This window comes from Mustela lutreola, chromosome 8, assembly GCF_030435805.1.
Source record: "Mustela lutreola isolate mMusLut2 chromosome 8, mMusLut2.pri, whole genome shotgun sequence".
NCBI lineage: Eukaryota > Metazoa > Chordata > Mammalia > Carnivora > Mustelidae > Mustela > Mustela lutreola.
This window is the reverse complement of record NC_081297.1, coordinates 148,800,397-148,827,411: the sequence shown is the minus strand read 5'-3', so window position 1 is coordinate 148,827,411 and position 27,015 is coordinate 148,800,397. Positions and strand designations below refer to the sequence as shown.

The window sequence follows — 27,015 nt, the reverse complement described above, 5'->3', positions numbered from 1 at the left end:
GTGAGAAACGGGCCTGCTCTGGGGCACGCGGGGAGCGCTCGCTCCCGCCCAGGCCAAGTCCACCAGCCCCGGCTGCTGTCCCAGGAGGGGCTCGGACATGCAGGGAGAGCTCCTTGGCTCGCAAAATGACCTCAATTCCCCAGCTGCTCCCAGACCCAGCCAGTGAGAAAACAAGCGGGACAGGGCCCTGCGGTGCCTCCGGATCCCAGGTTTGGGGCTAGCCTCGGGATAGCAGGCCTCTCGGAAGAATCAAGCCTTATGAACCATCATTTCGCTGACGCGCGATCTCCCAGCGGCCACGAACGTCTCCTCCCCATCCCGCTACAACAGGCGTAACTCCGCAGCGGAGGGCCCTGTGCTCCCTGCCCGGACCTCTCTGTCGAGTGCTTGGCAACCTGGGGGGCGGGCTCAGGAGCTCCATGAAGCTTCACAGTCTATAAATCCTGGAAGCAAAGATTCTGGGGCTCAGGTAACCCCACACCCACCCCGCCCCATGAGGATCCACTCCGCACTGTTTCGTAAGACAAGCAAGTACTGCCAAAGGGTCCTGACTTGGAGCCAGAACCTTCCCGTGCTGATGGAGCTTCATCAGGGCCCACCAAGCACTGGGCAAAGCACCCCTTCTGCACACATCTCTTCTGTGAGTTCCCGAGTTCCGTGCAAGCTCCTTCACTCTCGGGCTTACCTTCCCCTGCAAACAGCCCTGAGAAGTGACCCTGAAAAAGTTTATAGGTTTTCCAGGTCTCCCAAATAAAAAAGTTCTAGAACTAATGAACAAAGGTTAGCGTTCTGCTGCTTACTGGTTTGTTTTGACTCGTGTTCCTGGTAACTCGCAGTACTGCTGAAACAGGCTTTCCTTACCACTAAGCACGGAGGAGGGGGCTGCGAGGGGCGGGAGGACCCCGTCCTGAGAACCTCAGCACCTTCCAGTCACTATGGTTGAAGCGGGAGTGCCTTGCGAGGTGCTCCGGCCACAGGAGAGGAAGGCGGGCCACAGAAAAGCTCTGGACGGCTCTGGGTCCCACGACTGGAGCCAGTTTCTTCACTGGCTCCGCTACAACACCCCCCCCCCCCAAACCACCGCTGTCCCCGGCCGAGCAGAGCACACACGCCTGGGCACCCTCCACGCGGCAGGTGGGGCAGAACACGTGTGGGCCGGGTGTGGGGGAGCAGCCGGGTCACGGGGCTGCGGCAGACCCGACAACACACTGTGAGGTCAGTCACGACGAGGCAGGGACTAATGACACGGGGCGGAGGAGAACCACACGGGCTCGTCTCTGAGTCCTCGCAGCCGGGCGGGAGCAAGGTGCCAGAGAGGAGGCTGGTGGGACCAGAAAGTGGGAAGACCCGGAGGCCACCAGGTGTGCCACCTGCTGCCTTTTCAGGGACAAATGTAGGGACCAGGGGCTCTGGACCCAGCACAGGGCAGGCTGGGCCCAGGGTGCTGAGCCCAGGAAGCAGGCAGAGACAGAAGGCCCGGCAGCGGGGCTCCTATGGCTAGTGTCTGTTCCTCCCCCCTACAGGCAGGGGCCCCTCTCCCTGGAGGGGTGATTCGCACACCAGGGGAGGGAGGTCTGTTCTGTTTTTGCTTGACTGAGAGGTTCTGGCCAAGCCCAAGCAAGCGTGAGTCAGACGGCTAAGTTCCTGCATTACCAATCCTGTCCGTCCTCCCGTGAAAGCCCGAGGAGGAGAGCATCTCTGCGCAGGAGGGGCCAGAACGGAGCGTGACCGGGGAGCCACCTGCTACGAGGCCGCAGTCGGCCGGAGGAAAATGGGACCACACCGAGCAGTAGGAACAGATCGCCACCAGAAATCTGAACGCTAGTCTTACGCTAAAACCAAATAAATACGCATTATGAAGTCAACGATCATCACTAATTTTTAGGATAAAACCTAGGCTTTCAATGAGACCTCTTCTTTGCACAAGGGCCCCTGAGCTCAGTCTTCGGTGCCCCCGGCCCACAGACCAGGGCCTGCCCCCTCCTCCTCGGGCGCTGGGTGAACACAGGTGTGAGGCCCTAGGGGAACTCAGGCCTGAGTGACCACCAGGACCTGGGGAAGGACAAAGCCAGCCCAGGGCCAGGCTGGCCTGATAACAAGGTGCCACAGGGGCGGACCTCAGTGGTCCCCACACTGGGCTGGACAGTGCCCTCATCTCGGGGGCTTAGAACACAGGTTCTCAGGCTCATCTCGACGTTATCAAAATTTTCAGGTGGGTCTGAGAACCCATGTCAGCTCTCCGGAAGCTTCTGATGTGCTGGGAACCCCTCCCAGGGGCCCAAAGGGACCGAGGACAGGAGGACTCCAGCCCCTCACACAGGGTCCCCATTCCAGAAGTTCCGCGCGCGGGGCAGAGGGTAACCACAGGTGGAACCACACTGTGGTCTCTAATCACCTTATGTTGATTCTAACCAACATTCTTCTAATGTTCTTCTAATCAACTTATGTTTCATTAAATACAATTATTTTTCAATAAACTTAATTTTACCACAAAAGAGAAGTTTCTACTTGACTCTACTGGCAGGTAAAGCAGCCAGGGGCCCGTCCTGGGCGCGGCATTCGGCGGGCCGCCCCCTGCAGCCGTCCCCAGCAGAACTGAGACACACAGCTTTTCACAGACAGGAGACCCCTGTGTCACTGACCTGTCAGCTCAGGAGCAGTTAATGCCTCCAAGGGGTCCTCTCCAGATGTCGTGGAGGTCCCCTGAATGGTGCACACTTAGAGAACACCGGAATGCCTCAGAACGCACCTCGTCCTCAGCCCTCCGTCCCCCAACATGCTCCACAGGTGTCTCCCTCAGGTGGCACCGGGTACCAGAACCCCCGGCATCACTCACGCTCGAGCCTCCCCCAGGCCTCCCCCTCGACCTAGTCCCATGCCCAACACCTGGGCAGATCCTCCACGTGCCGTCAGCCTGCCCCTCGTCCTGCTGCTACAAACGCCTCCAGTCCAGCCTTTCTCACAGCATCCAGGGCCTCGCCTCTTTGGGGCCATGCCCGCCCGGGGCCGGCACCGTGGGCACGTCGCCCCTGAGCCTCCTGCCCGGACACCAGGTCCTCGCAAGCGTCTGTCAGACGGTGAGTGAGGGAAGAGCGCGTGAACGCATGGAGAAAATGTGTGACCGGCACCGGCGGCGAGTAAAGCCCCCCGAGCCCAGGCTCCCTTCTCCGCCTCCGTTCCCCACAGTGCAGTACGGAGGGGCGCTCCCAGCAACGAGAAGGGACACTGTATTCTCTATGACGAATGATTTCTAGGCTGTTATTCGCAGCTGCATAACTAAACCTCTGGAGAGTTCCGAGGGCCCCTGAGTGGACCCTCCGTCCAGGGATGACCTTTGCCTGCTGCCCAAGAGCAGACGCCCAGCCCCTGCCCCGGCCCAGGACACTGATACGAACGCCCTGGTTAGCGTGAAGTTCAAATATAAGGACACCTGCAAACAGGCAGTTCAGAACGTTTCTGGTTTTACTGGAGAAGCCTCCTTCACAGGGGAGCAGAGTAACTTCCCTGCGCACAGGTGGCAGCTTGGAGAAGAATAGGCTGGAGCAGGCAGACAGAGCCACTGCCTGCAAACAGCCCGGGGAGGACGGAGGCCAGCACAGGGCGGGCTCCCGGGCCAGGTGGCTGGCCCCAGCTGGAGGCTCCCGGTCCCACCGGTCACCCCCGCCTGCCGCTCCACAGAGACGGGTCGGCCGTGCCAGCGCCTTGTCCAAGGGTGCCGGACTGACCCCAGGGCTGCAGTGGGTCCGCAGCCTGGAGCCTCCCACGGCACAGTGGCCAGCCCACCCATCCCAGTGCAGTCACCCGTGGACCAGGCACAGTCCCAACCCAGCAACGACAGCCGTGGGAGGGCCACATCTCCACAGTCGGGAAGGAAATGCTGACTCCGAGTTTCCTGGTGCGGATTCAAGTCACGTCTCCACGGGACCAGGGCTTCCCATCCTCCGCCCTGGCCCAGTAACATGGTGGATTGTTAGCTGAGGGACCGTCACGCTGAGGGCACCGAGGAGGGGGCGTCACCCAGGCTCACCCTGGGGTATCTCCAGCGGGTCTTCCCCTGGACCCTGGTCTCCTGCAGGACAGGGGACGCTGTCTGGGCCCACAGGCAGACGAGGAGCCCGGCCAAGGGTGCCGTCTGCGCTCGGCCCGTCGCTTAGGGAGAACGACGGCCAGGCCAGACTCTTGGGACGTGAGCAGGACGAAAGCCGGGACAGCGCGGCCACCTGCATGAAGTAAGGACAGAACAGCTGTGGCCTCCTCAGCCAGGCCCATGCTCTGCTGTGGCGCTTCCAGGCGGCGCAGGACAACATCACCGGCTGATGAACGGGAATCAGCTCTAAAACTGCACTGGGACACAGGAGTCACATTTCTAATGTAAACTCATAAGCAAACAGGTCTGGAAAATTAAACACCCGTTTCTGGAACATCTATCACTGCAGTAACCTAATGAACCGTAAAAACTAAGTCTTTCTCTTCCACAGTGAGTCCCACCTGAGGCCCCAGCAGCAGGGGCACGGGGACAGGTGAGTTCTCAGCCCCTCCCGACGAGATGAAGACAGAGGCAGTTCCCGTCTCAGACACGGCCGGAAGGAGCCCACTCCAGCCACAGCGTGATGACCAACACCCTCCTGAAGGGGCCAGACCTACAGGACCCTGGCCCGGGGGCATGCGCACCCACTGCCCGTGCAGTGAGGCAGGCTGGGTAAAGTGTTCACGGATGCAGGCCAGGCTGTGGTGGCCTGGACACGGGACTCAGGGTTGCCCCCCTCCGTGTTCTCAAGGGACCCCACACTGCCACTGTGTCTCTGGATATCAGCCCTGGTGACACAGCGACGGTCCTCTGCAGAGCAAGGCCTGGCCCACGTGGGGAGGCACGGGCTGCGGCAATGACCGAAAACCCGACGCGCCACTGACACCACAAGGACACAGGCGATGTCCTTGCAGAGCAAAGGCTCCTCGTCCATCAGCTCTTCCAGGGAAAATGTATCAGTGCCCCGGGCCCCACCCCCCGGCCCACATACCTGGGCTGCCTGCAAGATGATGCCACAGGGCAGACGAGGCCTGCGGCCTGCCCGCCAACAGCCGAGCAGCTGGGCGGACAGACAGAAAATTCAGCCTGAGTCTCACCGTTGTCTGTTTCACCGGAGAGGTGACCCTGCGTGCCCCACGTGCCGGCCTTCCGTGCCCAGTGGGGGCCTCGCGGCTTCTGAGAGGCGCTGAGAAGGCCAAGGCCACCCCCTCGCTGTCCCTGTGGCGGGGTGCTGAGCCCCAGGCGTAGCAGAGATGAGGTGCCCCACGGCCAGGCTGCGCCGGCACGCTCAGGCCACAAGAGCACCATCGCACACGCTGACGTGGCTCCTCTGAAGGAGAGCGACAAGGTGGCCCCACCGGCCCCCAGACCCCTGCTCAGGGGCAAGACTCCAGGCGCGGCTGCCTCCTGTTTGGAATGTGTGGAAAACTCAACACATTACTTCCAATTTATAGACGTCAGGGCTGCAAACATATATGCTAAAAAGCTTCATTTTTCCTCTTTTGTAAGTAATGGTGAGCAGATGCTCTTCCACTGATAAAGGTAATTTGGTTAGCAGTAATTCCGAAGTTGAAATTTTCCATCTCACTGGAAACAAAAAGGTACGTATGATGAACGAGCAGGCAGATGTAATTATTGTCATCCTTCGGGTTGAAAGATTTTTTTCCCAAAACCCTCCACGGCAGGCTAGGGCACTGCCACTGTCCCAGAGTCCCCAGGAAGGTGCCTCTCACGTCAACACGCAGGAAGACCACAATATTTGCTGGATGCTTTTCTCAGCACTTTATACAGCAGATCTACAGACTGAAAATTCCACTGAAACATCTTGTCTTCTTGATTAAAAATAAAAATACATTATGCAAACACACTGTGTCCCAGGATTTATGCTAAAGAGAAAAAAAACACAGATCCCGTTGACTTGGCATAAAAAACACATACTGTTTATGCAGGGCAGGCACCACTGAGATTTATTTGCCCAAAGAGAGAGCGTAATTGCTCACACTTAGCTACCTGACAAAGAAGACCGCTCAGAAGCCCTCCACAAAGCCAAGCACGGGCATGAATACCTCTCACTTCTGCCCGGCAAGGCCTGAATAGGCTGTGATTCGGGAGGAAGGTTTCAATTCTCTGTCAGTTAAAGAGATAAAAAAGGAACAGAACGAGCCTCCTGACAGAACAGAACGAGCCTCCTGACAGTGAACACGGGCCTCTCTGCAGCCGAGAAGCCTCCTGTCTGGGCTCGCCCACCCTCCCTGTCTACAGGACCACAGCTGGAAAAGCGTCAGGCCCACGTGGAGGCAGGGCCCAGCTGCATCCATGAGCCAGGGGACCCGGGCCTCACCGTACCGGGGGCACAGGAGAAGGCCACCTGCATGAAGGGGAGGTCTAGGGCTCCCCACTACAGACACCTGCAGAGTTGCCCCGAAGGGACAAGGGGTCTGAGCCGGAAGAGGACGGGCTGAGCAGACAGGGGAAGTGAAGCAGAGCAGAAACGGGACCTCCGATTCCACTCTCAAGGCACGGGCCATTCCCCCGCTAACCCCGGCGGGCAAACAGTCTTGCCGGCCACACGGCAGGGGTAGCGAGGAGGCCTTGGCCTGAGCCCGGGCTGCTGGACTGCCTTCTCCCTCAGGCAGTGGGCGAGCCTACCAAGAGTGGGCCAGACACGAAGGAAGAGTGCTGCGACCTCAGGTGGAGAGGAAAGCCTGGGTTCAGATCCCAGGTCAGCTCCTGGAACGTTCTCGTGGGCTCTCAGTGTCCTGTGGTCCTCCTCTCCTGAAAAGCCTGCTCCCTCACCGCACGGTCGCAGGAAGTCCCTGGCACGGCGGCAGCTGCCACCAAGAAAGGGGAGCCACTGCCCCGTGCGTGGCCAGAGGGCGTGGGTGGGATGCCAGGAAGGGCCTACCTGGGCCGGTCCTATAGCGCAGGTGCACAAGGGGAACTTGGTGAGGAAAATCTGACCGCACGGCGGGCCTGCCCTCGACGGCAGCTGACTGGTATTGCTATGCACAACGTGCTTCCGCAGGAAACCGTTTCCCTCATTAATATACGCTGCTGCATTTCAATAAGCATCTTCACAAAAACATTTTTTACCTTAGAAATTGTAATGGAAATCAATAGGAAGTAAGATTTATTTAGACAATTTAACACCATCTTAGGAATGTGCTGACGGCGTAAGGAGGGAAAACCCAACCCCCTGCCCCCAGGCTGCGCCAAGAACCCAGGATCCTGGCGGGTCCCACAGGGGGACCATTCCACACCGTCATCCTCCGTGAGCAAGGAGGGGCTCACCGCGGCTCAGTGAGAAGCAGCCACCCTGGACCATGTGCCTGGTCAGAGAGACCTCCTTGTTCCATCACGAAGAATGGGGCTGGCCTTTGCCCCTTCCTCGAGGGAGGCTCTCAGTCCTGGGACTTCCCTCATGGCGGCCTGTCCCTCTTATGCTAACGAGGGAGCCCTGGTGAGTGCACCCTCAGCATGGTCGGATGGGGACCGGCTGGGACCCTCGGCTGCCAGCTGTCGGGGGGAGAGAAGCTGGAGACTGAGTGCAACACGGGGCCCGTGATCCATGGTGCCCATGTGAGGAGGCCCGATGCACCGGACACCAGACCCAGGAGAGCTTCCCGGCTGCTGGTGAGCACACGGATGCAGCGTGGCGCAGGGTGGGCTACATGCCCTGACTCCATGGGGACAGGGGACCACCGACAGGCCCAGACCCCTCCCACAACCCAAGCCCATGTCTCCCTTATTTTAGCTGGGCCTCCAGATCTGTACCCTTCACAGTAAAACCATCCTAAGTACAGTGCCGTACTGAGCCCTGTGAGCCATTCCAGCGGATCGTCGAACCTAAGGGAGCCACGGGAGCCGCTGAATTTATGGTATCTCGGACAGCAGTGCAGGCGGGCCTGGGGACCGTGCAGCTGGCGCCTGAAGGGGGGCAGTCTTCTGGCCTTGACCTGGGGGTCTGACACTGCTCTGAGGGGTTGGCGGCAGAACTGCACACCCACTGAGGGTACAAATAGAACACTCCTGCCACCATCCAAGGGCCTGAGGCTGTGATCTGGAAAGACGTTGAGGGCAGAGGTCACACTGCAAATACATTCTCCCAAGATAACTGCTCCGAGGCTGGTTGGAACATCAAGGTCATGCCATGCAACTGCTGTCTTTTTCCACACTGCCCTCAAGGGTGGGGGTGACAGTGGGTCACACCTACAAGCTGCTCACCAGTCCCCCCAGCCCCCTGGCAGGAGAGCCGAACAGGGTCAGTGCATGGCAGCAGGCAGTGGCAGGGAGCGGCAGGGCACGGTCAAGTGCAATCACTCTCAGGCCTCAGGTCACAGAGGCCACCATGTACTCAGGACCCAGGTGCTGGGAGCAAAATTAAGGGTCCGGCAGGACGTGAGAAAACAGCATCTATCTGACACCACGGTACACTATCTTCCCGTCTTTAGAGAGGTATCACTGCATATTTTTTTGACAGTAACATTATCTAAAATACAAGTTCTTCCAGAGCGGCGAGGTGTTAAATCACTCTCACTTCGCAGATGTGCTCACGAGCTTCTCAACCAATGCCTGTTTTCATATCAGAAAGCAACAACCAACCTGATTTATTAGAAAGGAGCGCAGATGACGGGCGACTTCCCGGGTACCGCAAGCACAGAGGTGCCGATAGCAGGACGGCCCGCCGCACACGTGCGCAGCAGCGGTGGCCGTCCAGGCCCTGGGGGCGGCAGCTGGACGCCATCCCAGATGGACAGGAGCGGGAGGGGCCTAGCCCTTGGGTCTCCCACCCAACACCCACACGGGCTTAGATGGGGACACACCAAGGGCACAGATAAAAAGGCCCTGCCGTGGGTGCCAAGATCTGATGGGCTAGAGGGGCAGCCAGGCCTGGTCTGCGCCAAGGCAGCAGTCAGCATCCCCCCCACCCTCGGGAAGGAGGGGGTGTCTGGGCTCAGCGAGCCACTGACGAGGGTGCACAGGGAACGGACCTGTGATGGTGGCGAGGAGAGCCAGGCAGGAGCGAGGGCCCTGCGGGGAAAGGCGGGGGGCTCTATGGCATTACCTGTCCTCCATGCATAAGTTTTCTGATTCCGTAGAACAAATAACCACCATCAGTTTGTTATCCCACAGCCCCCACGGCTCTGAGTCCAAGCAGGCTGGCTGGGTCCTCCGCTCAGGGCTCTGCAGCTGCCATGAGGGCTGTGCTCTCATCCAGCAGCTCAACCGGGGAAGCACCCACCTCCAGGGTAATGCCGGGTGTTGGCAGGAGTCAGTCCCCTGCAGGTGTATGACCGAGGCCCCAGCCCTCTGCTGGCTGCCAGCTGGAGGCCACCCACACATCCCTGCCACGTGAGCTTCTCCAGGCTGGCTGCTTGCTTGAGAGCAGAGGCAGAATCTAGCTAGTCTGCTAAAATGGGCTCGTAGATAATGTAGCATAATCACGGGGCAGACAGCCCACCACCCCTCACTCCATCAGGCCATAGGATTTGCCCAAACCCAGGAGCAGGGGGCGTGCGAGTGTGGACACCAGCTAACAGGGCTCCCTGGGAGTCCACGTTCCCTTGCTGCACTTGCCTTGGCAGTAGCAAACCCGTCTGAGCTGCGACACACCAGCCCCTATATTCCCCTTCCCAGTAGGACAGGGAGGAGGAGGGCGAGGCTGCCCACAAGTCCCACTCAGTCACCTAGCGGTGGCTGTGAGTCAGGGCCGCAAAGCAAGGCTCTGCCTGACGAGCACTTCCAAACCGATAGGCAAGGCCCTTTTCCAAATGGGGCAGAAAGTGGAGAAGAAACAAGCTCTGAGCTCAACAAGCACAAGGCTCAGGTAAACAGTTTGCAAATCATCTCGTCAGCAATAAGAAAGCCCTGATGTGACCCAAATCCGCAATGAGGCAGAAGATGAGGCACTTCTCCAGGAGGGCTCCCTCCACTGTGGGCTCTGAACACGGAGAACGCTGCCACCAATGTGCCCGTCTGAGTTCTGACCCGACCCGCGACTCCCACCCCCAGGGCTGGCATATGGGTCCGTGCGAGCCCACACTCACACCAGAGCTCAAGCTCTCTGCTTGAGAAGCGCCCACCTGAAGCCCTTCTGACCTCCCCCGAAGCTGACCACCCCTTCCTTGGCACCCCACTGGGCTGCCTGTGGACTTCTGTGAGAAGACACGTGGCACTTTAGTGGCCTAGATGGTTGGCGTGGCCATCTCACCATTAAACTCTGAGATTGTACTGACCAGGCTCCTTCCAATTCCTTTCCACACCCCGGACCCAAAGGGCAAGGCAGTCCGAGTCTTCCATGAAGGCAGAAGGGATGAGGGACATCTCAGGGGCTCAGCAGGTTACACTTCTGCCTTCAGCTCAGGCCATGGTCCCAGCAAACCGAGAGTGAACCGGGATGAAGTCTCACACCGGGCTCCTTGCTCAGCAGGGAGCCTGCGTCTCCCTCTGCCCTTCACCCTGCTTCTGTGCATCCTCTCTCTGTCACATAATTTTAAAAAGTCTTTCTTTACAAAAGTGAGAGGGATGAATGGATGAAAAAATAGACAGACACACTGATTAACGGACACTTTGATGGGTGGACAGTCAAATGATGGAAGGAAGGACGGACGGACGGATAGACAGATGGACGGACGGACGGATGGATGGATAGACAGACAGATGGACGATGGATGGATAGACGGATGGATGGACGGACGGACGGATGGTTGGATAGACAGACAGATGGACGGATGGATGGATAGACAGACAGATGGACGGATGGATGGATAGATGGATGGATGGACGGACGGACGGATGGTTGGATAGACAGACAGATGGACGGATGGATGGATAGACGGATGGACGGACGGACAGACGGATGATGGACGGATGATGGATGGATCAGGGGACAGAGGACGAAATGCCGGAGACTAAACAAGAAGTCAAGGGAGGATGGTTGGGACAGATGAGCCCAGGGTGCCTATGGAAAAAGCACTTTCCACACAAGTTCTGGGACTCCAACATTCTCCTGTCACAAGCCATTACTGAAGACCAGAGTCTAGACAAGAGTCCTTCACTCGCCACAGCAGACACCAATGCAAGACTCCAAGCCGACATCCGTCTTCCGCAAAGATGTCCCCCCAACTGCCCCTTCTGACATCACGGGATAACTAGAGAGGCCGCCTGCACTCAGTCACTCCCTCGTCTGCCGTCCTGCTGGCTACGAGCTCACCAACAAAAGCCTCTGTCGAATGCATCCCCGTACACCCAGGACCCAGCACAGAGCACGTTTCACAGATGTTGGCAGAATGTGTGAACTCACCCGTGTCCCAACCCAGAGGCCACTCAGTCCGAGATAGGGCTGGAGAAACAGTGGGTCCCCCGGAACGTGGGAGAGGGCCCCCTGCCAAGGTGCCCGGCTCCCGAGGCACCCACTGCGAGGGCCAGCTAACACAGGCACAGGGCCACCTCCCCGCCTCCGAACAGCAAGCCGGGGCACATACCAGGCCATGGGGGAAGTCAAGCGGGGCTGCCATGGGTCCTGCTGCCGCCTGGCCTCCCCGCGGCGATGGAGCCGCTAGCACGGCTGGGAAACCAAGGAGCGCCCAGCCGGCCCCTGGTTGGCGGGAGAGCGGTACAGAGCCAGGAGGAGGGACGGAGGCAGGACGGGCAGGGAAGTATGCCCCCGCGCAAGTCCTCCAGACACAGACCAAGTGAGGGAGCAGGGCCCCGGGGCCACAGGAGTCTCGTCTCCCTCTCCACCGCCCACCCCCAAGGTCACTTCTGATGATGACAGCCCACGAGCGGGAGACTCAGAGGCAAGTCGCCCAGCGGCACCCGTCTGCCTCCTGGTTCACGCAAGTCTAGAACTGAGGCCTAGTCCCTGCCAGGCCTCCCACGGTGCTCAGCGCCTCATGAAGCGGACACTCGCTTAGTGCCCCAAGACTCCACGACAGCAGCAGACCCAGAGTCGTCACACGTTCACAGAGATCCCTAACAAAGGACACAACCGGACCAAGGCGTGACAGCTGCCAGGAGGCAAGCAGCCCCGGCCTGACCCAGCCCAGCCTGCTGCTGCAGACAGAATACGGGGGTGAGGCCACCTCCCTAAACCACCCCCAGGGGTGAGGGATGAGCGCCTGTGACCGCAGTCAGAGTACGGGGCAGGGAGGCCAGGCGTGGCACGGACCACTCCAGTGGGACCACCAGCCGCGGCAGCCCATGCCCACCTGTCTCCAGGCCTGGGACTGGACCGCGGTGGCCTTGGGGGCACCCTGATCTGGCCTGCCCAGCACCGGAGCCTTCCAAGAACAACGCTGGACACAGGCCAGCACCCAAGGGCCCGCGGGAAGCGGGGACGGGCGGACAACAGTCTGACTCTGGGTCACGGGCTGATTTTCTGCGCGGACGTGGCAGTGCTCTTGGGCTGCTCTGCTCTGTTCTCATTCAGTGTTTAGGAACGAGCCCAAAGCTGCCGGCGCATCAACGGGGAACCTGTGAAAAGAACATGAGCAGAGACACAGCAAGAGACCAAAGCACTTAACTTCGCATTATTTTTTTAAAATAACCAGAACATAGTTTAAAATGATGAGTCTGTCAAAAAAAGGAGCTCCAGGAAGGGCTCTAGCCATCACCAGCACGGTGCTAAAAGCCCCTTTACCCTGCCCCACAGGAGTCCATCCTGCTTCCCGCACTGACAACCTACCCCAGACAGAGAAACGCCCCCTTCCCGGGACTGCCGTGAGGAGAACCCAAGCGCAGCTCACTCTCTGCTCTCTAACCAGTAAGCCGCAGCGGGAGCAGTCGCTGGTCGCCTCCCTGCACACACAGACCCCTGCCCCCAGGAAACTCTGCCTCTCAGAAGACTCGGGTACAGTGCGAGAGCCAACCGTGGACCCCGTCCCTCCAGGCTCTCGGGGAGCGGCCCCCCTTGTGCCTCCCGCCAGCCGGTGGAGCCAGAGGTCTCGGTGCCCACCTGGGGCTCGGGCCCACCGGCTCACTCACGACCTTCCCTCACTGCCCACAGGGCCCCAGGACCTCCACAGTGGGCAGACACACTCACGGGGCTCTCACGCTAAATGCGATGTCCCACCCCGGAGCTACTCCCCTGTCCCCTCCTTGTTCGGGCACATTCCCTCAAGGACCTCCTGCACCAAGCTGACAAATTCCGAGCATCAACATGATTCGTTTCAGAAAAGAGGTGTAACCTGGTAAACACACACACACACAGACACGCACTTTGAGCAGGAAAGCGGCCACATTAGCAAACCTTGGGAGCAACCGGCCCAGACACGGTGCTGACCAGGGGATGCCCAGAGCAGTGTGAAAGGCTGGGGGCGGGCAGCACGGCTTCCCCAGCCGAGTCTCCGCACAAGACGCTTCTCAACACACACACACGCCTGGCAGACAGCCCCGCAGCCTGCGATCAAAGCCGGCGTCACCAGCGATGGACGACCTGCCCCGTGTGTCCCCAGCAAATCCTTGAGGACGCGGCCACACGTCTGTGGATTCCTGCCAAAATCTGGATCTGTGCACCAGGAAGCAACAGATAAGCCCAAATTAACAGATACTCTGGCAAGAAAACAAAGCAACAAAACCCGAATGTGCACGCATCAGAAACAGCTGAGTCACGAAACACAAAGAAAGGCTAGGCTGTCCCAGGCGAGAAAAGACAAGTAAAGGCAGCGTGGGTCCAGGGATGCACAGGGACACCGGGACAGAGTCTGCAGGCAAAACGCCAGTTCTGCTGTCAAGGTCCATCCCTGGCTTTGGCGGGAGCACTGTGCTTGCGGGAGAGAAGGCTCCTATTCAGGGGAAACACTGAAGTATGCGGGGTGAACTCACGAGCCCCCCTGTTGTACCCCCAGCAACCCCCAGGCAGAGACCCCCCCCAGGCCCCACCCCACTCATTTGCTCTCTTGGTGCCCCTGGAGGTCCCGCAGCACATGGCGCCCTCCTGAGCTGAGACACAGCAGCCCACTGGGTTCCGCACGCCAAGGTCCGCACGCTGGGATCCGCACGCCGGGATCCACACGCCGGGGTCCGCACGCCGGGGTCCGCACGCCGGGGTCCGCACGCCGGGGTCCTCCCGCAGCAGTGCACGGAGGTGACTTCCCGCCCCACTCACCGGCCCGTCCTCCTTTCCTGGGCACGAGCCATCCCGAGCGCTCCTCATCCGTTTCTTGAAGCAGAAAGTGACAGGAGAACTCCTCCTCTCTCCTGAAGTCCTTTTCCTGGGCTCCTGCTGGTCTGCTTTTTTCTGGAGGACAGTGTGAGCTCCAATCCTGCCACTGCTGTGTGTCCGGCCTCAGGGAGGGGCGCGGGCCTCGGGACCGTAGCAGGACTACGGAAGCAGGGATGCAGGAGGGACTCTGGGGACGCAGGGCAGGAGTGATGCTGAGAAGCGCCTATGGTCACCTCGGAGCCACAGCCTGGAGCCGCAAGCCCAGGCTCCCTGACGAGGAAACAGCGAGCAGGAAACAGAGGCAGCTGTACCTGGGGCAGGGCCAGCTCCGTGTCACAGGGCCCCGGGGGCAGTGGGAACAGAGCCTGTGCAACGGGTAAAGGACGAGCTCGGGGCACCTGCATCACAGATGCAAGGCCGTGCTGCCCCGTGCTCCTGAAGACATCTAGGGGACAGGGCACCAGAGTTCTGGAACATTCCATGGCCACCGCAGTCTGGTTACACAGGTGCTCTCTGCACGTACTGCCTCTCCTGGCCTGGCCCTCAGCATGAGTGACCCACAAGGCTCATTCTCCCAGGCAATACACAGGTAAACTGAGGCAGGGGCACCCAAAGACTCAACGGCAGCTATTAATCACGACGGCAGCGTCCTCAGTCATCCCCCACGAACACCACAGGGGCCCATGGTGGGGGCTGGGGGTCGGGGAGCCTGGATGGCAGCACCCACACCAGAGTCCAGGCGGCCCAGGCCAAGCTGGCTAAGAGGCCAGCAAGGGCTCGGGGGCCTGCCTGCAAGCCCCCAGGGCACCCGTGCTCGCACTCTAAGTGAGCTGGAGAAGCCGAGCGCCACTTGGAGGGGGTGGGCTCATGGGAAGCAGGCAGGGGCAGAAGCAGGGAGAACCCTGCGGGGGCCTTCATTCAACCCTTAGCTGCTCAGTCAACCCCGGGGGCTCCCCAAGTGTGGGCCCGGCAGCGGCTCGGGGCCAGCAAGGGGGTCTACGCAGGTCTGCGTGGCAGACCCACAGCAGCGGCGCTCTGCAAGGCGGGGAGGTCCTCCGCTAACCGAGCTCAGCCGCTGGCCTGGCCGCCCGGCTGTGCAGGCGAAGATGAGGGCCGAGGACCCCAGCGTGCTCCAGGGCCAGGCCGCTCTGAGCAACAAGGCCCCCTGCCCGGGCTGGCCGCCACCTCCCTGCCCCAGCGGGTCTCTCCGGCCCTGGCTCTCTGACTGCCGTCCTCGGGAAGCAGATGGCAGAAAACACGTGGCCATGGGAAGGTCTGCCTGACCAGAATGACAGCACGAGGGTGGCTGCGAGGTAAGACACGGGTCCCGCCGGAGCAGTTTCTGCACACGGGGCTGAGCAGGAAGGCCATGGGAAGATCAAGCAGGGAAGGATGCTCCAGCTGACTCGCGGGTTTCTTCACCGTCAGGAGGGAGGCATCGAAGCGTAAAAAGGGGGAGGACCCCGGATTCTCACCCCTCTATCATTCGCTCACTTCGACAGAAGCTCCAAGCACTAGCTGTTCTGGGGATGCTTTGTGCAGAGCAGACAAAGGGCCGGGGGTGCGGGCAGGGACGCTCAGAGCCCCCATTCCCAGGCGCCAGGGTGGGAACCGCCTCCTGGCCCCCTCAGCCCTAGGTCCAGTCATGCAGCACATAGGACAGACTGCGTGACAGCAGCTCCTACCCAGGTCTCGCCTCAGCCCTGCGACAACCTGCTGCACCCCAGAGCTCCCGCAGATGTGGCACAGTCAGGATCCAAAGGAAGAATCCGTGGGTCCACATCTCCATGTTCTGTGCCAGCTCCCAGGGAGCCGGCTGCACACACCCCCGCACAGGGCACCACCCTTAGCAGGGGGGCCGGGGGGTCCCCACATGGCAGCAACCAGAGACTGGAGCCGTCACACACACACACACACACACACACACACACAAGGGGTCTGAAGCCAGGGGTCACACAGAGGGACACGACAGAGGGCGGGAGGTCCAAGCTGCCAGAAGAGATCGGTCTGCCCTGTCCCCTGTGCGGAGAGAGGGGTGCGTGCCTGAGAGGGACCATAGAGAAGCTTGGGGAAGCATGGTGCCCTGCAGGGGGCCCAGCAGGGGGCCCAGCAGGGACCCACAGCCCGAAGCATGGGGGACGCAGGGACCACAGCGAGTAAAGACGAGAAGTGCCCCAGGGTCTATCATGACAGCCGACGGCTTGCAGGCAGGGAAGGTGACCTCCACTACAGAAACTGTCCTCTCCCAGCCAGCCTGGCACGGAAATGGCCAGCTGTAAGGCTGCCTTCTGTCCGGGATTTAAGAGGGACGCTGGTGCTTTACGGTGGGGGCGATAAACGACTTGCATTTTCCAGCAACTTGTAACCACGAATAAAAATGACTTTCGGGAATCCTATCAAAACCAGAATTTGATGGCCTGCATTCAAAACCAAGACAACATTTTCTTCCTAAGGTCAAGGAGAATCCCGTATTTGGAAGCATCTACTTACAATTTACTTAACTAGTCCGGGTTTGGCAACAAACCCGGAACGTTGCTCTCAGGCTGGAGGGTCGCAGAGAGAGCTTCATTAGGAGAAAATCATCTAAGTCACGGGCTCAGAGGGCCTCATGTGCTTGTGCTTCATTACACACCGGATGGCCGTCACCACCTCCCAGATAAACACGCTCCCCACCCGAGCCGCTGCATGTACACGGTCGCCACGGGGTGGGCGCTCCAGTCCCCGCACCTCCAACTGGTTCTGGGGCAGGAACGGTCCAGGATGCAGAGAGACCACGTCTCCAGTGCCGGCACAGCCGCCTGGCCTCGGCCGCCCTGCCAGCTGGAAGCACCGCTGTAGGGGACCCCTCCCTGGCCTTCCCGGACAGCCCGGCTGACCCGGGAGTGATGACGGCCTCCAGAGGCCATGAGGCAGGCTGGGAGGTGGCAGCCAGATGATCTCGGGGCTCCCCTTGATTCCATGCTGCGTCTGAGCCAGCAGGAAAGATCTCCCGGGGGACAGTCAATGTCCCGTCTCCTGATACAGGACAGGATGTCCGCAGCGGTTACAGCCCACCCACACACATCAATAAGGTCTTGAAACATCATCTAACCCCTCTGCCCTGCAGGGGATTTAAGTGTGGCCCCACCTGCAAGCCACGAGCTCCAAGACCCTCTTGGGACCCTGCAGTCCAAGCATGGGAGGGCTGTCCCTCGGTTTTAAGAAAATAAATTCCTCTCAATCTATTCAGGGGAACACCCGAAAACAAGCTTACATTGGGTCCAAGAGGCAGCAAGTCCTAGAGAAAGAGAGGAAACCAGAGGGGTCACAGAGGGACCCCAAGTGACAAGGCTGTAGTCCCACTCTCCCAACACACCTCTCTGGCCTGGAAGATGGCAGGAGGGGGTCGCAGGCCTGACCCGACGGCGGGCTCGGAGACAAGTAGGAGGGCCCTGGGACGTGGCTCCGCGGCAACAGCGGCCGGCGTGGGCAGGGCAGAGGGGAGGACGGCCGGCACTGTGCCAGGCTGCGTCTGGGGAGCTCCGGGCCTCTCTGAGTCACTGGGGCACTGGGACACGCTCAGTATTTCAAAGCTCTGGCAGGTGCCACCTCCCCAGATTATCCTGACAACCTTTGGGGATGGCGGAAAGGACACGTGAAGACTGTCACCCCAGATCGAGGCTTCTCCAAAGAGTGCTGTCCCTGCAACCAGCGCGAGGGCCAGCTCGTGGGAGAGCCGATAAAGCCAAGGGGCCGGCAGGTCGCCGCAAGGAAAGGGCCCCGCTCAGCCGGCCAGGGGCACGTTCACACAGAGGCAAGACCATTCTCAGATGACCACAACCGTCAGGACTTACCCAGGCACCTGTCTGCACGCCCAGTGTTTTCCTGTCCCTCTCCCGGTTACTCAGCAGTTAGCAGGGGGCATGCTCTCGGATTACGGAGCTTGTCCACACACCAGATCGCCCCCTCCCCGATGAAAGGGCAGAAGGGCGGGGATTTGAGAGTCTCGGGCAGAACAACGGCCATGGAGGAGAGCCCCGGATTACATGAACATGCAGAGACAGCGATAACCCACACAGACGCGTTCACCCACTGCCGCCCAATCGTCCATTCTAAATTGGGAGCCTCGTCTGCAGCCCGCGTGGAAGCAGGTCAAAGCCTCACAGGGTGCGGGAGCCCTCGTGTGCGGACACCACAGTAACGCCTGAGCCGTGAATCCAGCACCACGCCGACGAGGAGTGGGCACAGTGCACGCCGGCGTCCTGCGCGCGGCTGGGAAGCCTGCGGGATGCCACAGGCACAGGCTCAACACCGGGAGAAGGGACCCGCTTACTATTTCAAGATGGCACATTAGACTTTTGGACCTCCTTCTCCTTCTCAGGCTGGCATGGCGGTGGGCACCGGAAGGCACCAGATGCCGGCTGGCGTCCCAAGAGGAGCCACATTAGGAGCCGCATGAGGAGCCACGTGAGGAGCCACGTGAGGGCCTAGTGGTAGGTATCGCACAGCCACCGCAGCCTGCTGCCCGCGAGGAGGTCCTGGCCGCAGGCAGGCACAGGCAGGGCCCCGAGCCCCAGGCCACTGCTGGGCCCCCGACGTGGGACAGAGCTGGGACAGCTCTCCGTGTTCCGCACCAAGCCAGGACAGGCCGAGCTGGAGGCGATGCGGGGCTCACCCAGCATGTGGGGAAAGAGAGGCCAGAGAAGGAGCCGGCTCCTCTGGAGGGGAGGTGGACACACCACTTTGTCAGACCTCTGGGGGAGTCACCACAGGAACAGAGGCGATGAGCCGAGGACAGTGCCTGGGACGCAACAGGCACCTGCCAGACGCAGCTACCAGCCACGGCCGCAGTGGCCAAGCCTGGGCGTGCGACGGGCTCACCAGAACCGGGGTGCACTCTCCTAACACATGACTTGGGGTTCCGCTACGCTTCCTCTAGTCCTCTGATCTTCTGGTACCGTACCTGGTAGGGCATCCTTCTCCCCCACAACACAGCGAAGTGTCCACACCGGGTTTCAAGGGAAAGCATATTACATCTGAAGGAGCCCCTGGCGGCCCGGTGCCGGGCTGGCGTTGCCGCCTCCGTGAGTGGAGGGCCCTGACATGCATGGTCCGGAGCGCAGAGGAAAGGACCACGCTCACACGGGGAAGACCGCAGCAGGTGCGGAGACAGAGCCCCAGCAGAGATGGGGCAGCCCGGTGCAGGAGCGCAGCCCGACACAACACACTCCGCCTCCCATGCGGCCCCACGATGCCACGCGGCCACGTCACTGCGGTCCACGTGTGCTCTGCCAGCCGCCAGGTTCACGTGCTTCCGGTGAAACATCACTATCATTCCAGATGCTCACATCAGCCATCCCCCGGCCTAATGAGGACGCAAGCAGGGGACAGGGAGCTGGTTATTTTTCACTGTCGCACGCCAAGTGCTCCACGGCCGGACCGACGTCGCTGATTTATTCTCTGCTCTCCAACTGCTTACCTTGTAGCAGTAATAAAAATATTTTCACTTGGATAGTAATAAAGCTGAAACTAGTTTACTGGATGTAACCGAATTCTATCTTGAAAGAATAAGTCGATTTTAAACTTACATTGCAGTCAAGACAGCTTTCAGAGAAATTTCATTAAAATCACATTTACCTTAAATTAAAACACAGGGGAGAGGGAAAACGTACAAGCAGACACAGCCACGCACACACATGGAGAGCTGCTCCCCCGGAATGCATTCTGGCGGCTGGTTCCCTCGGACTGGAAGGACAGTTTTAAAAAACCGCTAATGGCCACCCCTAGTGTGCTGACACGGTCACGCTAACAGGCTCCCCAGGGAGAGGGCAGGGGGGCCATGCACGGAGGTGGGGCACGCAGGGCCCTTGGCTGCCCAGCAAGGTGACTGTGGCCAAGCGGAGCCTCCAGACCACAGGCCCCAGGGCTTGAGGAAGTGTCAGCCCATCACCGCCAGCCACCCGCGAGGCAGGACTGAGAGCAGGGATGACAGTGGGCTCCGACACCGAACGAAGCTTCCAGCACCTTCACGTCCAGGTGCGCAAAGGCTCGCAGGGGACAAGCTGCCAGAGCCCCAAACCAGCTGGCCTCCGAGGGCACACGCTGTGCTGACAGTGGCCAAGAGAGCACGGACGATCGAACTTCCCTTCTCGGAAGCCCGGCAGGTGCCCCGATTTCTCTCCTCTGACACGCAATCCTGCCTTGCAGCAGCCTCCCGTTCTGCTCTCGGGCTGGCATTTCTCCCGCACTAAGGGACCAAAGCCCTGCAGTCGGAGGTCAGCCTGTCCCTCGGTCTGTACCCGTTTACACACCACAGCTTGCTTGCTCCTCTTCAAGCCCCAAATCCGCACCCCAGAGGAAGGGCTTCCGCGTGCCCACAGCAGGGACGGAGCCTGCCCCTCCCGCCACGAGCACAGCAGCCTCTCTCTGAGAGCCGGGCTCCCCTGCACTCCTGCCCGCGTGCCAGACCACCCGGGCCCCGACTGGGTGAGGTGGGAGATCTTCCGTGGGGCAGCAGACATGGGAACCAGGCACAGAGTCGGCCTGACACACCAGCCCCCACCCCAACCAGACACGAGAGGCAGATCCGAAATAGAGGAGAGAAGGTTCATCCTGGCTCAGGCCCTGAGCGGGTCCCCAGGGCCCACACAAGGGAGCCACCTGGGGAGTGACCAAGTCCCCCTTCACAAAGCCAGGCCCCACTGGCCACCTGTCTCTGGACCCTGTGGCTACGATCTGAGCGGGCAGGGGTGAGGACCCTCTCCCTCTCCCTCAGGCTCACGCAGCACACCTGTCCTTCGGTGACACTCGGCCACTGCCCTGGGAACAAGTCACCTTTCCACTTGTGTGCAGCCCCCACGTCTCCACACCACCAGCGCCCTGCAGAGTTTGGGACGCATGTCCCAGGCCCCAAGGAGCACCTCGTGCCCAGCAGGCTGCTGGGCACACCACTGACACACTTCAGAAGCACCCCGGGACGGACCAAAATGGAAAAGCCATCACGGAAGGAACTACTGCAGGACCCAGAAGCTTTGGGCCTGGCCTGGGCCCAAGGCCGCTGTGACAACCCCCTGGAGTCAACAGCACCTTCCTGGCTCCAGCCCAAAGATGGGCCTCCTGGAGACTCCCCTCCACAGCAGGCCTAGGGGCTCCCTGAGCACTTCCCAGACTGCACGCGGGTAGGCAGGTGACCTCCCCAGCTCTCAGCTCCCTGAGGCCAAGTCCTGCAGCACACTCTGGACACTGGCTACCCTCCCCCAGACGCAGCACACTCTCCCGTCTCTGGTCACCACCTGCACCCGCAGAGCCCAGCGCGAGCAGCCCCAGAACACCTGGCCGCGGGCACGGAAGGTGCGAGAGACAGGAAGTGTCGCAGGTGCAGAAAACAACAAGAACAAGGAGCAGAGCAGAAGCCGGGGCCACGTGACCTGACGGAGGGAACGCGGCCAGCCGGAGTGTGCCGGCCGGGCTGCCGGGGGCGGGCGGCGGAAGGGCTGCTTCAAGCTGAGAAGGGCCCAGGGGGCTCCGCGACCACTCCCGGCAGCAAGCACTGCCGCAGCGCAGACCAGAAACCAGAGAGGAAGAAGGCACAAACCCACCGGCGCCGCTGAAGGCAGAAAGGAAGAGCCTCCCCTGACACTGCGGGCCTGGTTCACCGTCCCGCGCCGCCACAGGCCAGCCATCGCGGCCAAGCTCCTGCCCCTGACCCACACAGGGCGGGTCTCCCAAGGTCCCGTCCGCAGTCACTGAGAAGAAAAACCCCACCACCCGCGGGGCAGGCAGGCTCTGCGTGATGGTGAGCTCCCCCGGGCTGCCTCCCCGAGACCACAGCCAGCGGGTCCGAAACGACCTGAAGCAGAGGCGTGAGGGCGCGTGAAAACGCACTCCGTGAGCAGCCTCACCACCACGTCCACGCTGAAGGCAGTGAGCTCAACCGGAGCCCTTGGCCACGAACGGGGACCGCCCCACCCCCGAGGACACCAGCGGCTCCTCCTCCGACAGGCCGGTGTGAGGAGCATCACCAGGAGCCCCAGGAACACGGAGAAGCACGGGCTCCGGACAGTAACCACGTCCACAAAGGAGCTGCATGTGAAGTGTGGAGTGTAGGGCTGTGAGAGCCGGTGCGTGTGCAAGTGCGCGTACACACGTATATTCCTAAATCCAAAGCAGCCCCCTACGCAGAGGCAGATCCTCCCCGCCACCCGGAACCCCAGCAGCAGGGGCGGCCTGCAGCTCACGCGCGGGCTCGAGTCTAATGTGGGCCCCGCTGAGCTCAGCCGGCTCAGAAGCACCAGCCTAAACGCCAGGCCCGGTGGGATCTGAACGTCAGTGTGTGGCGCACTTACGCTGAAAAGCTACAACTGGTGTGGAATTCACATAACGGGGCGCTCCGTACTCTGGCTCGCTCAAGACCAGGCAGGAAGAAGGATTCATCCCCCGTCCCTCCCAGGCTCTCCCAGGCTAACGCCGGATGTGGCTGGTGTAATGGCCACAAATATATCAGGGGCATCACTTGGTTCTCCTGCAACAACATGCAATTTCATTCAGATCCGTTAGCGCTCCAGGTGTGACACAGAGCCAACAGTCCCACTGGGGCTTCAGAGTAGACCCTGTCCTGGTCCGAGAAATGTTCATCTCTGCTCGTTATCACAGCACGGAATCACTAGGTCGTTGGTGGGAACTTCGGATTTTACATACAAAGATCAGTCAGCAGGAACAGACTGACAGCCACCAGAAACACTGAGCACATGCTCTTACCTGTGACCCCGTCTCTCTGCTGTGACTAGCGCACCCAGCGCTGACCACCAAAGCCCAGGGCTCTCCGTGAGCCCCGAGATGGGGATGGGGGTGCGCCCTTCCCCTGGTTCCGGGCCACGCCGCAGCACAGCTCTGGGTTTGGCCAACGAAGAACAGCACAGTTTCAGGAACCACTTTCTGTTGGAAGCGTTAAGAGCCTGTGAGGACTCCCCAGAATCCTTTTCCTTCGTCCCAGGACCTGGGCAAGGATGCCCCCGAGGGCGGAGGCTCCCTCAGCCTGAGTCCCAAAGCGAGAGCCACGCGGAACAGAGTCCCAGCCAAGCCGTAATGGGCGCACTGGCCGCTGAAGCTGCTGAGACTGGCCCACTGTCGGCTAGGTCCTTGCCGAGCCCCGTGACCCGCCCTGGGATTCCCGGCCTCCACCCCACATGGGGGTCCACACTCAGCCACTCAGAGTTTGGTCAATGTGCGTGTTCGATGCACGTCCAGCGCCAGGCTCTGGGCTCCCACACTGTCCTGACAGCTCAGCTTGAACCAGTCCCAAAGCAGCAGATGACACGACCGCGTGGCTCAGAGTCTGGAAGGATCGGACGGTGGCCACCAGAGGAGGAGCTGCTGCTGACCAGAAACGAAACGTGGAAGGAAGGGAGACACCGCCCATCCTGGGGGTGGGTGCAGAGGGGCACCCGTAGTGACTGGGCACTGCCAGGGTACAGGGACTTGGGAAAATCAGCACAGCCTCCAACCTGCAAAACCGCCCCAATCCTTAGCCTGTACTGTCTGGTGCAGGCAGACCTGCTCGCCCAGCACAGCTGTGCACACACATGCACACACACCCGTGCATGCACACTTGCATACACAGCACACCCGTGCTCACGGGTTCTCCAGGTTCCACAGAGAACATTCCAGGCTCCACAGGAGCGACCGCACCCTCTAGACCTCCAGAACGCCAGCAGCCCCACAGGTGCACCGTGGCTCCTGGTGCGTGGGAGCACGAGAGGCACATGGCAGAAGGCGGAGGGTCTCCCGGTCACAGCCAGGACAGTCAGATGCCTCCGATGACTGCGGGTGCAGAGAACCCACTGGCGCTGCTGTGGACTGTTGTGAACTGCGGCTCTACACAGCCCCTCCCAGAATGAGTCTGGCCACCACCAGACTCAAGAGGCTGTTCTGGCAAGCTAGAGGACCGTGAGCCACACCAAACACTGGGGGCGATCTATTTCTCCCTGAGATCGAAGAAGAAATGACATCTGCTAGCAGATTAAGAAATCAAATAAATGTACGAGCAAAATTTAAAAAGCCTGAGATTGCTTTCTGAATAAATGACAAGCTCCCTAACTAAAGCCTGAGATCCACCCCCTCTGCGCACCGCCGCCGTCCCCCGTCAGCTGGTGCCCAGACTCAATTCAGTCTCCACACTTGCACCTGGATGGCCCCAAGGAAACACCCCATGTCCCTCGGTCGGGAGGAGCCGCTGGAGGCTGACTAGCCACAGCAGGAAGTCATCTGCTCTGGAGGCTGCTTCCTCCACTCCAGGGCCAAAATAACTGTTTGCCAGGAGGAAGAAGTCCCCAACCCTGGGGAACACACACCACCAAAAAAAACATGTGACCCAAGACTTCGGCTCAAACAGGACAAGCGGCTGTGAGAAATGAGGATCTGCTGAGGTCTTCGTGGCTCATCCAGGAAATCCCAAAACCTTTCTGATTTGCCGGGAGCCAGTGCCCAGTTCCACCAGACCGCAGACCTGTAATCAGCCTTTTCCCGTACTGGGACGGATTTTGGTCTTCCCAGAGTGGTTCCATCTGGCTCTAGTCCTCCTCAGATACCCACATACCCCTTCCCCTTTTCCACAGACTTTTTGCACCTGACCCTCCCCACGGGCTGGGGGTGGGTGCTCATTTGCCTACTTGCGGGGGATGTGGGTTCATAGTCATTACTGTCCCTACTTACGCTACAAGAGTGTGCTCTCTGCCACCTTCTTGATGCGCACGGTCTCTCAGAGGGAATGCAAACAATGCACATTTGGGTGACCTTGTGCAATGCCAAGGTCAGTCCAGACCGGCATGCTTGCTGGATTCCTGGAGTTATATTCTCGCTGCACGTGGAGGACACTTTCTCATATTTTTGTTGAGAAGTCAGTTCTCAAATAGCTGTTCTCAGAAAATAATCTTTGCCTCCAGCTGCTTTAAGACTGTGTCTGTCGTATAATCAAACTTCACGAGGATGTGCTCACATACAGTGTTCCCATTAGTAATTCTCCTCTGGACCGAGTGGTTGCTTGAATCTGTGAGTTGGCGCATTTTGGGACTTTTGGAAAATGTCTCCATCATGATCTCTCCAAAGTCTCACTCATTCTCTCCCTTCTCCTCCTGTGACTCCACACACCACACAGCCCTCGGGCTTCCTGACCACACCCTCTAGATCTCATACCTTCTGTGTTTTCTACATTCTTACTCTCCAGGTTTTATTAAGGCTCTTTCTTTCCAATCATCTTCCAGATCACGCATGTTCTCTGTAGCTGTGTCTAAACACAACATTCTTAATATGGTTATCATATTTTTCAATTCCAAAGATCCTATTTGGTCATTTGTTCAAATCCCTTCTGTAAAACTCCACAGTTTCCTCTTCCCCTGCAGACATAGTCAAGGTTATCTGTTTTTATTCCTTCATACACAGAGATAAGGATAATGGTTTCAGGGTGTATGTCTAAGAATTACAAAAGCACAGCATTTGGGGGGCCAGTTTCTGATATCTGTTGCTTCTGTTTGGTCCACTTAAAGAGTTTTGAATGGGTGATAAGCTTTGACTATACGCAGATCATTTTATTTTGAAAAGTACACGTGTTTGTAGAAACAATTTCAGTTCCGGTGACTTCCTCCAGTAAAGAATCTGCTTGGCTTCTCCCAAGCACTGTGAGCGCCCCCGGAGAGAAGGACCGTAGCTGAGTTTCACAGGTCCTCCAGACTCTGCTCGGTCCCAAGAAGGTCATGGGCCTTTCTCACATTCTCTGTCCGGGGTAGCTAGACTGTCCGCTGTGGGAGACTGTGAGAACAGCAGCTTGCGTTGGGATTCTTCTTTCTGGATGAGCAGATGCCCTCAGAGCTGCAGCCTTTAGTGCTGGGCTCACCTCTCTGAGCATCAGCATTCTCCTCATGTTGTTTTGTCTTCTTGCTGGTAGTTCAGCACTTTTAAGAAATGTGTTTCCTGGGGCACCTGGGGGGCTCAGGTCATGATCCCGCGGTCCTGGGATCGAGCCCTGCATCAGGCTCCCTGCTCCTTGAGAAGCCTGCTTCTCCCTCTCCCGCTCCCCTTGCTTCTGTTCCCTCTCTCACTGTGTGTCTTTCTTTCTGTCAAATAAATAAATAAAATCTTTTTTAAAAAAGAAAGAAAGAAACGTGTTACCTTTTTCTTTCTTTCTCGTTTTCTTTCCTTTCTGTTCTCCCCCTGGTCGCTACGACCTTCACAATGAATCCTCTTGAGCTAGTTTTGGTGTGTTCAGGCGGCAGCTTGGGCGGAAGCATCAGACCCAGCAGCACTTGAAGCGAGGCTCGTCGCCTCTCACCTTGTCCTGTGTTCCGAGTTCCATGGCTCGAGTCTTCCCCTCTCATTCTGAGGGAAGTCTTTCCGCTTGTGCCCCACACAGCACAGGGGACTCCCCTGGGTTCTCATTAGCCACCTGAGCTGTCCCGGGACACATCATTACCCCCGCCCAGCACACAGCCTCTCAGGCCACTGCCGGCTTCCAGTCCGCTGGGCTCCGCCACAGACAGGCTCGTCTCTCCTCACGCAAGGCACCTTCCTGCCTCTAGCACACACTTTTACGAAGGGCTTAAGGCTAGCAGAGAAGGGGTGCAACCTACTCAAAGTAGAACTTCAAGGTGCTTTGAGAAATCCTTTAGTCAACCCTCTCCACTACAAAATAAGACAACGATGCTGGCTCTCTTAGGGTCTCCCCTCACCTCCTCACTGCGCTTCCCTCTGTGTCTGCCCCCAAACCCCAAGATTTCGGTTCTCCTCCCCCTCGCCACTCTGTTCTTCACAACACAGCTGCAGGACTCCAGGCTTCCTGAACTTTACAGAGCAA

The 27,015-nt window shown here is 59.5% G+C and overlaps 1 protein-coding gene across 6 annotated transcripts in view; it reads right to left on the bottom strand.

Moving 5' to 3' along the window:
- Positions 1–27,015, bottom strand: part of TBC1D22A (TBC1 domain family member 22A) — a 297,090-nt gene that overhangs the window by 80,526 nt on the left and 189,549 nt on the right. The gene's annotated exons all lie outside the window — the stretch shown is intronic.